The sequence below is a fragment of the Mustela lutreola genome, chromosome 7, assembly GCF_030435805.1.
Source record: "Mustela lutreola isolate mMusLut2 chromosome 7, mMusLut2.pri, whole genome shotgun sequence".
Taxonomy (NCBI): Eukaryota; Metazoa; Chordata; class Mammalia; order Carnivora; family Mustelidae; genus Mustela; species Mustela lutreola.
In genome coordinates, this window is record NC_081296.1 from 59,595,845 (window position 1) to 59,607,008 (window position 11,164).

Genomic DNA, 11,164 nt, shown 5'->3' on the forward strand with positions numbered 1-11,164 from the left:
AGTTAGTTAATATATAGTGTAGTATTAGTTTCAAGGGTAAAATTTAGGGTTACAGCACTTGCATATAACACCAGAACTCATTACAAGTGCCCTCCTTAATACCCATCATCCATTTACCCCATCCTCTCACCCACTGCCCCTCCAGCAACCCTCAGTTTATTCTCTTAACTCTATCTATCTCTTAACTCTTATGGTTTCCCATCTTCTCTGTTTTTATCTTATTTTATTTTTCCTTCCCTTCCCCTATACTCATGTTTTGTTTCTTAAATTCCACATAGGAGTAAATTCCACATAGGAGTGAAATCATATGGTATTTGTCTTTGACTGAGTTATTTTGCTTAGCATAATACTCTCTAGTTTCAACCACATCACTGCATATGGCAAGATTTCATTCTTTTTGATTACTGAGTAATATATATAGATATCCATATATGTATATATATAGAAGAAAAGATTTCAAAAAGATTTCATTCTTTTTGATCACTGAGTAATATATATATACATATATATGGATATATATCTCCACATATAGATGGATATGGATATATCTATATGTGGAGATATATATATATATATCTCCACATCTTCTTAGTGTATGTGCTGCCAAAGTGAGCACTGAATGAACACTATGAATACAACTAGGTAACTATCAAATCATCCTAGATAGCCTAGAAATTGGCCTGAAGACTGGAAGAACAAACTCCACCACTAAACGCAGAGAAGGGACCACATCAAAGAAGGTGCAGAGATAGTTTGGGAGATAAACAGATCATTGCTCCTGCAGTAGGGAGGTTATTCACTCATCCAAGAGCACATTCCAAAGAGGCAGCATTCACTGAAAGACCTCTCTAGGAATAAAGGAACAGGCAGGTGCCATTTCCCTTCCCTGCCTCTCAGCATAAGCACAGGGGCACCCATAGGAACCAGCACAGTGCTAAAACTTGCTACCTAACTTGCTTACACCAAGACCTGTCCTACAAAATCCCCCACTGCACCCTACTCCCCCACCCCCTACAACTGCACACTTCAGTAGAACGGTGTCTCTCCTGGTCATACTTGTCTCAGTCTCAGACCAGTGGGCCCTCTCCCCCAGAAGACTGGCCCAAACCCCTATTCACCCTGCATCTCTGAACTCAGAAGTTTTGCAGAGCCTCCACTCTAGTGGTTTTGGTCACATATCTCATTTCACAAGCAGACCAGAGCACATCTAGTTAAAATATGGCACATTCAGGCCAGAGACTACACACTGCTGACAAGTAAAGAGAGCCTCCGTAGATAACTGGCCCAAAAGATAGAGCAGGCAGGACAAAATAGTAAATACAACATACTCTGGAGACATCCCCAGAAGCACCAGACACTGGGAACAGGGGATGCTACACAATAGGGCAACATAGGATCTCTTCTTCATAATGCTATCATTCACAAGAACAGGAGACGTAGCTTACCTTCCTGGCCACAGACAGGTACAAAGACTTACACAAATGAGAAGGCAGAGAAATTTAACCCAAATGAAAGAACAGGACAAAACCATGCCAGAGATCTAAGTGAAACAGATATAAGTAACATGCTTGAGAGATAATTTGATGATCATAAGGATACTTGCTGGACTTGAGAAAAGAGTGGAAGACACGCAAGAGACCCTGAACACAGAGATAAGGAATAAGATAGAAGAGATAAAGGGCTTAAAAGTGAAATAAACATACCTGATATAATGAACAGCTGGCCTGAAAAAGCAAAGGAATGAATTGGTGACCTAGAGTGATGGAAAGTAATCAAGCTGAACAAAAGAGAGAAAAAAGGAATTGTGCAAAACAATAATTGACTTAGGGAACTCCTTGGCTCCATCAAACATAATAACATTCATATTATAGGAGTCCCAGAAGAAGAGAGAGAAAAGGGAGCAGAAAATTTATTTAAAGAAAATCAGTTGAAAACTTCCTTAATGTAAAGAATGAAACAGCTATCCAGATCCAGGAGGAAACTCAACAAAATCAACAAAATCAGACCCATACAAAGACATATTATAATTAAAATTGTAAAATTTAGTGATTAAAAAAATCTTAAAAGCCACAAGACTGGAGCACCTGGGTGACTCAGTGGTAAAGCCTTTGCCTTCAACTCAGGTCATGATCTCAGGGTCCTGGGATCAAGCTTCTCACCAGGCTCTCTGCTTCCCCCTCTCCCTCTGCCTGCCTCTCTGCCTACTCATGATCTCTCTCTCTCTCTGTCAAATTTTTTAAAAAAAATCATTTTAAAAAAGCCACAAGAATAAGGAAGTCACTAATTTACAAGGGAATACCCATAAGACTAGTAGATTTTTTAAAAAAACCTTTCCAAGTCAGAGGACGTGGCATCATATGTTCAAAGTGCTGAACTGGAAAAATCTGCAATCCAAAAATACTCCTTCTAGCAAGGCTATCATTCAGAATAGAAGGAGACATGAAAAGAATTTCCCAGAAAAACAAAAGTAAAGGAGTTTATGACTACTAAACCAGCCCTGCAAGAAATACTATGGGGGACTCTGAATGGAAAGGACAGAACAAAAAGGACCATATAAAAGTGGGAAACATAAAAGCAGTGAAAGTGAATATTTCTATAAAAAAGAACTCACAAAAAATGTTAAATATACTAACATATGTCTAAAACACAGGAGGGAGAGAAGCAAAGAATCAATTCGAACTTAAAGGACATCAAGTTAGTATGGTCTGCTATATACAGAAGAGGTTATAGAAAATCAAAAACCACTAATAAACAGCCAAAGAATAAAGAGAAAAAAATCCAAATACATCACTAAAGAGAATCAACAGAACAAGAAAAAAGAATCAGAGACAATCTTCTGAACCACAAAACAAGTAACAAAATAACAATAAATACATATTAATAATTATGTTTCCTGTAAATGGATTAAACATCCCAATCAGAGGACATAGGGTAACAAATTGATAAGAAAAAAAAAAGACCTATCTATATGATAACTATAACAGACTCATTTTATTGTTTTAAAGATTTTATTTATTTGTCAGAGAGAGAGAGAGAAGCAGGAGGAGTAGCAGGTAGAGAGAGAAGCAGGGTCCCCGCTGAGCAAGAAGCCCAATGTTGGGCTCAATCCCAGAACCCTGGAATTGTGACCTGAGCCTAAGGCAGCCAGTTAAGTGGCTGAATGAGCCACCCAGGCACCACACAGACTCATTTTAGACCTAAAAGCACTGACTGAAAGTAAGAGGATAAAGAAATGTCCACCATGCAAATGGTTATCAAAAGAAAAGTCAAAGTAGGGGCATCTGGGTGGCTCAGTCAGTTAAGTATCTGCCTTTGGCTCAGGTCATGACCCTCTGGTCCTGGCATTAAACCCTGCATGGGGCTCCATGCTCATACGGGAGTCTGCCTGTCTCTCTCCCTCTGCACCTCCCCACCCCTGCTCATGCTTTCTCTCTTGCTCTCAAATAAATTTTAAAAAAAAAATTTTTTAAAGAGAGAAAAGAAATCCAGAGAAGCAATACTTATTTCATACAAAATTGACTTTATTTATTTATTTATTTATTTATTTATTTATTTATTTTGGCTAGGTAGAGCATACTATATTGGTGTTCATAACAATGTAGGGCTCTCCAAGCCTTTCCCTTTCTTCAAGGAGTGGAAACTATGGAGGTTGGGAGATTCTCAGTGTATTGAGGATGAGTTATGGCAAATACTTCCCAGCAGCTGAGGGCCTCTCTCTTCCTCTTGCTTTCACTGGGGCGGGGGGGGGGGGTGGTTTAGAGGGCTCTTACTCCCTGAAGGCCATGTGGATCATAACATCCACCACCCAGTTGCTGTAGCCAAATGTATGTCACATCAGGAAAGGAGCTTGACAATGTGGTCACTGAGAGCAATGCCAGTCCCAGCATCAAAGGTAGAAGAGTAGGTGTCATTGTTAAAGTCACAGGAGACAACCTGATCCTCAGCATTGCTCAGGATGTCCTCGAGGAAGCCATCGGATTCTTGTTTTACCACCTTCTTAATGTCACTCTATTTGGCAACTTTCTTCAGGAGGCAGGACAGATCCAAAATTGACAGAGTGGGGGGTAGAAATATGAAAGGCCTTGTCAGTGGGCTTACCATTTGGCTCAGGAATGACCTTGCCTTACAGCCCTGGTGGCACTTTAGAAGCAGAAATGGTATTCTGGGCAGCCTCTTTGACTCATGTCATAGCTTCCCCAAGGATCTGTCCATAGTCCTCTGGGTGGCAGTGATGGTATGGACTGTGGTCATGAGTCCCTCCACAATGTCAAAATTGTCATGGGATAACCTTGGCCAGCGGGACCAAGCAGTTGGTAGTACATGAGCTATTGCCCATCACAAATATGGGGGCATCTGCAGAAGGGGCAGAGATGATAATCCTCTTGGTCCCACACTTCAAATGAGCCCCAGGCTTCGTGGTAATGAAGACTCCAGTGGACTCAATAACATACTCAGCATGAGCATCACCCCACTTGATGGTGAGATTTCACTTACCAAAGTGGAGATGGGCTTTCCATGATGACAAATTTCCCATCCTGAGCCTTAACTGTGCAATGAAATCTTCCATGGATGGAATCACATGGAACATGTAGACCATGTAGTTGAGGTCAATGAAGGCATCACTGATTGTGACAATTTCCATTTTGCCAGCATTAAAAGCAGCCATAGTGACCAGGCGTGCAATATGACCAAATCTGTTTACTCTGACCTTCACCATCTTGTCTCTGGGTCATGGCTAGCACTGTACCAGAAAATGTGGCTGTCTGCTGAACAGGGAGAAGCAGAGACCCAAGTTAAAATAGACTTTAAAGGAAAGACTGTAACAAGAGATAAAAAAGGACACTATATAATAATAAAGGGACATTCCAATGGGAAGATATACCAATCAGAAATATTTACACACCCAATATAGGAACACCCAAACATATAAAACAATAACAAACATAAAGGAACTAATCAATAATAATACAATAAGAGTAGTGACTTTAACATCCCACTTACATCAAAGGACAGATCATCAAAACCAGTAACTGGGTGCTTGGGTGACTCAGTCAGTTGAGGGTCTCTGTCTCAGGTCATGATCCCTGGGGTCCTGAGACTGGGTCACACATTGGGCTCCCTGTTCAGTGGAGAGTCTGTTTCTCCTTCTCCCTCTGCTCCCCACACTCCTGCTCTCTCGTGCACTATCTAAAATAAATAAATTTTTTAAAAATTAATTAAAATTAACAGGTAATCAACAAAGAAAGAATGGATTTTAATCACACACTGAATCATAAGGACTTAACAAATCATACAGAACATTCCATCCTCAAACAGCAGAATACACATTCTTTTCAATTCTCCAGAATAGATCATATATTAGGTCACAAAATAAGCCTCAACAAATTCAAGATCAAAGTCATACCAGACAGCTTTCCTTTCTATTTTTTTTTTAGATTTTATTTATTTATTTGACAGACAGAGATCGCAAGTAGGCAGGAGACAGGCAGAGACTGGGGGGAGGCAGACTCCTTGCCAAGCAGAGAGCCTGATGCAGGGCTTGATCCCAGGACCCCAAGATCAGGACCTGAGCCAAAGGCAGAGGCTTAACTCACTGAGCCACCCAGGTGCCTCCCATACAGCTTTTCTGACCACAAAGCTATGAAACCAGAAGTCAACCACACAAAAAGTGTGGAAAGACCACAAATACATGGAGATTAAATAAATAACAAATGGGTCACCCAGGAAACCAAAAAAGAAATTTAAAAAGGTACATGGAGGGCGCCTGGGTGGCTCAGTGGGTTAAAGCCTCTGCCTTCGGCTCAGGTCATGATCTCAGGGTCTTGGGATCGAGTCCCGCATCGGGCTCTCTGCTCAGCAGGGAGCCTGCTTCCCTTCCTCTCTCTCTGCCTGCCTCTCCATCTACTTGTGATTTCTCTCTGTCAAATAAATAAATAAAATCTTAAAAAAAAAAAAAGCCTCTGCCTTTAGCTCAGGTCATGATTCCAGAGTCCTGGGATTGAGCCCCGCATTAGGTTCTCTGCTTGGTGGGGAGCGTGCTTCCCCCACCCTCTGCCTGCCTCTCTGCCTACTTGTGATCTCTGTCTGTCAAATAGATAAAACTCTTTAAAAAAAAAAAAAAAAAGGCACATAGAAACAAATGAAAATGAAAACACAACAATGCAAAGTGTCTGGAATGGGGGCACCTGGGTGACAGTGGGTTAAAGCCTCTGCCTTTGGCTCAAGTGATGATTCCAGGGTCCTGTGATTGGGCCCTGCATCGGGCTCTCTGCTCAGCAGGGATCCTGCTTCCCCCTCTTTCTCTGCCTGCCTCTCTGTCTACTTGTGATCTCTCTCTCTCTCAATCTGTGTCAAATAAATAAATAAATAAATAAATAATTTTTTAAGAATGTCTGGAATGCAGCAAAAACAGTACTAAGATAGAAGTTTATAGCAATACATGTCTATCTCAAGAAACAAGAAAAAAACAAACAAGCTAATTTTATACCTACAGGAGCTAGAAACAAAACAACAAAGGAAGAAAGGAAATAATAAAGATTAGAGCAGAATTAAATGATACTGAAACTTAAAAAAATATACAACAAATCAATGAAACCAGGAGCTGGTTCTTTGAAAAACATTAAAAACCTGATAAAACTCTAGCCAGACTTATAGAAAAGAAAAGAGACTCTCTGGTCAGCAGGGACTCTGTTTCTCCATCTCCTTCTGTGCACTCGCTCTCTCTCTCTCTCTCAAGTAAACTTATAAATCTTTAAAAAGAGAAACAGAGAGAGAAAGGACTCAAAAATAAAATCACAAACGAGAGAAGCAAAAAAACACCATCACAGAAATACAATTATAAGAGAATATTGTGAAAAACTATATGCCAATAAATTGGGCCACCTAGGAAAAAAATGGATACTTTCCCAGAAACACATAACCTCCCAAAACTGAAATAGGAAGAAATAGAAAATTTGAAGAGACTGACATCCAGCAAAGAAATTGAATCAGTAAACAACAACAACAAAAAAAAAATCCAAACAAACAGAAGTCCAGGACCAGGAGGCTTCATCGTGAATTCTACCAAACATTTAAAGAAGAATTAATACCTATTCTTCTCAAATAATTCCAAAAAATAGAAAGGAAGGAAAACTTCCAAAGCCATTCTATGAGGCCAGCTTACCCTCATACCAAAACCAGATAAAGAAACTACTAAAAAAGAGAACTGCAGGCTAATACTTCTGATAAACATAGATACAAAAATCCTCAACAGAATAGTAGCAAACTAAATCCAGTAATACTTTTTAAAAAATCATTCATCATAATCAAGTAGGATTTACTCCTGTGTTTCAGGGGTGGTTCAGTACTCACAAATTAATCAACATGGTAGATAACATCAATAAGAAAAAAGACAAAAACTATATGATCATCTCAACAGATATAGAAGAAATATTTGACAAAGCGTACCATCCATTCATGATTTTAAAAACCAAGTATGTTTAGAGTGAACATACCTCAACATAATAAAGCCATATGTGAAAAACCCACAGCTAAGATAATCCTTAATGGGAAAAACTGAGAGCTTTTCCCCTAAGGTTGAGAACAAAACCAGGATGTCCACTCACACCACTTTTATTCAACATCATACTGAAAGTCCTAGCCACAACAATCAGACAAGAAGAAGAAGAAACAAAAGGCATCAAATAGTAAGGAAGAAGTAAAATTTTCATTAACTGAAGATGACATGATACTATATATAGAATACATGAAAGATTCCACCAAAAAACTGCTACAACTGATAAATCAATTCACTAATGTCACAGGATATAAAATCAACATACAGAAATCTGTTGCATTTTCATATACCAATAAAGATGCAGCAGAAAGAGAAATGAAGAAAACAACCCCATTTGACCAAAAATAAGATCGAAGGAATAAACATAACCAAAGAGGTGAAAGACCCTACTCTGAAAATTATAAAATACTGACAAGGAAATTTAAGACAACACAAAGAAATGGAAAGATATTCCAGGTTCATGGATTAGAAGAATACTATTAAAATGTCTGTACTACCCAAATCAATCTACATATTTAATGTAATCCCAATGAAAATACCACCAACATTTTTCACAGAGCTAGAATAAACAATCCTAAAACTTATTTGGAACCACAAAAGACCCCAAGTATCAAAAGCAATCTTGAAAAAGAAAAACAAAGCTTGGGGCATCACAATTCTGGACTTCAAGTTACATTACAAAGCTGTAGTCATCAAAACAGTATGGTACTGGCACAAAAATAGACACTCAGATCAACATAACAGAATAGAAAACCCAGAAATGAACCCACAACTTTATGGCCAATTAATCTTCAGCAAAGCAGGAAAGACTATCCTAAGAGAAAGTCTCTTCAACAAATGGGTTTGGGAAAAAACTTGATAGCTATATGCTAATGAAAGAAACTGGACCACTTTCTTACACCTTACACAAAATATATTCAAAATGGATAAAAGATTGTGGAGCATAACAAATAGCATGGAGGACAAGGGGTGTTAGAGAGGAGAAGGGAGTTGGGGGAAATTGGAAGGGGAGGCGAATCATGAGAGACTATGGACTCTGAAAAACAATCTGAGGGGTTTGAAGTGGCGGGGGTTGGGAGGTTGGGAGGTGGGTATTATAAAGGGCACAGATTGCATGGAGCACTGGGTGTGGTGAAAAAATAATGAATACTGTTTTTCTGAAAATAAATAAATTGAAAAATTTTTTTTAAAAAATGGATGAAAGACCTAAATGTGAGACAGGAAACCATAAAAATCCTAAAAGAAAACACAAGCAGTAACTCCTTTGACATCAATCATAGCAAATTCTTTCTAGATATGTTTCCTGAGACAAGGGAAACAATAGCAAAAATAAACTATTGGGACATCATCAAGATAAAAAAGCTTCATTATAGCAAAGAAAATAATCAAGAAAATTAAGAGAAGATATTTTCAAATGATATATCTGATAAAGGGTTAGTATCTAAAATCTATAAAGAACACCCAAAAAGTAAATAATCCAGTTAAAATGTGGGCAGAAGACATGAACAGACATTTTTACAAAGAAGACATACAGATAGCCAACAGACACATAAAAAGATGTTTAATATCACTAAATATTAGGGAAGGGCAAATCAAAACCATAGAGTATTGGAGAGAATGTGAAGAAAATAGAACCCTTCTGACCTCTTGTTAGGAATGTAAATTGAAGCAGCCACTCTGGAAAAATGGTAGAAGTTTCTCAGAAAATTAAGAATGGATCTACCACATGATCCAGCAATACCACTTACAGATATTTATTCAAAGAATACAAAAATGTTAATTTAATTTGAAAAATATATGTACCACTATGTTTATTGCAGAACTATTTACAACAGACAACATATGGAAGCAACCTAAGTATCCATCAATAGGTGAATGGATAAAGAGGATGTTGTATATATAAACAATAGAAAAACTACTGAGCCACAAAGAAAAATGGAATTTTGTCCTTTGCAACATTATAAAGGGACTTCAAGTTTATTATGCTAAGAAAAATAAGAGACAAATAGTAGATGATTTAACTGATATGTGGAACCTAAAAAAGAAAAGAAAAAAAGCTTAAAGCAAACAAAACAATACAAAACCAAACTCACTGATACAAAGGATAGATTGGTCACTAAAGGGGAAGTCTGTTGGGGGGTTGGTGAAATGCGTGAAGTGGGTCAATTGTATAGTGATGAAGAGTAACTAGATTTTTAGTAGTAATCATTTTGTCATGTACACAGATGTCAAATTATAACACTATACACCTGAAACATCTCTAATGTTATATACTAATTTTATCTCATTAAAAAAAAAAAAGAAGCTGGAATCAGTGAAACAAGATGGGATTGGGAGGGAGACAAACCATAAATTACTCTTAATCTCACAAAACAAACTGAGGGTTGCTGGGGGGAGGGAGGTTGGGATAAGGGGGGTGGGGTTATGGATATTGGGGAGGGTATGTGCTTTGGTGAGTGCTGTGAAGTGTGTAAGCCTGGCGATTCACAGACCTGTACCCCTGGGGATAAAAATATATGTTTATAAAAAATAAAAAATTAAAAAATAATAATAAATAAAATAAATAAATAAATTTTTAAAAGACTGAAAGAAAGACAATTTAGGAACAACTTCTCCAATAAATTTGAAAACACAGATTAATATACAAATTTCATTCAGGACACAAGCTACCAAAAATTGGATTGCTAGTTGAAAGCCTTTCCACAGAGAAAACTGAAAGCGAAAATGAATTTTATAGTGAATTTTACCAATTAAGAAAGAAACAATAACAATTGTACAAAACTCCTGCAATAAGTTTAATACGAAGAGATATATTCTATAAGATCAGCATTACACGCTGATACAAAACCAGCAAAATCATTGTTTCAAAATCCAATATCCATTCTTCATTTTAAAAACTTTCAGCTAATTAAATAGAAAGGAATTTCCTCAGCCTGATAAAAAGCTTCTACCAAAAACCTACAGCTAGCATCATACTTAATGGTGAAAAACTGAATGATTTTCTCATAAGAATAGAAACAGTCAAGGATGTCTACCCTAACTGCCTGTATTCAGCACTATACTGTTTGATGTAGCAAGTAAAATAAGGCAACAAAAATGAATAAAGTGATACATGCTAGAATATGAGAGGTAAAATGTCTTTATGCACTGAAAACATCATCATCTATGAGGAAAACACTACTTACTCTATAAAAACCAAGTAGAAGTAAAAGATTTTGCAAGTGTTCAAAATACAATGCCAATACACAAAATATCTATTATATCTCTACATATTAGCAATAAGCAGTTATAAATTAAACAAAAAAGACCATTTAAAATGGCACCATAAATTAAAATAGAAATACATCTCAAGAAAGATATGTAAGACCTGTTCACCAGAAACCATATATCATGGCTGAAAGAAATTAAATAGGATTTATATATATAGAAAGATACACTCTTCTCCTGGCTCATTTTCCATAAGGAATAAATACATTCATCAAGTAATAATTATGTTATAGCCGTGACAACACTCATATCAATATTGGATGCCTCAGGTCTTCTGAATCCAAAATACCAAAGACAGAAACAAAAGGCTACACCATGATTAGTGAGAAGGCCTTATATTAC

At 37.4% G+C, this 11,164-nt stretch overlaps 1 pseudogene; it reads right to left on the reverse strand.

The window, feature by feature from the left end:
- Positions 1–4,185: 4,185 nt before the first annotated feature.
- LOC131837160 (glyceraldehyde-3-phosphate dehydrogenase-like) lies at positions 4,186–4,717 on the reverse strand (annotated as a pseudogene).
- Between the last annotated feature and the right edge of the window lie 6,447 nt (positions 4,718–11,164).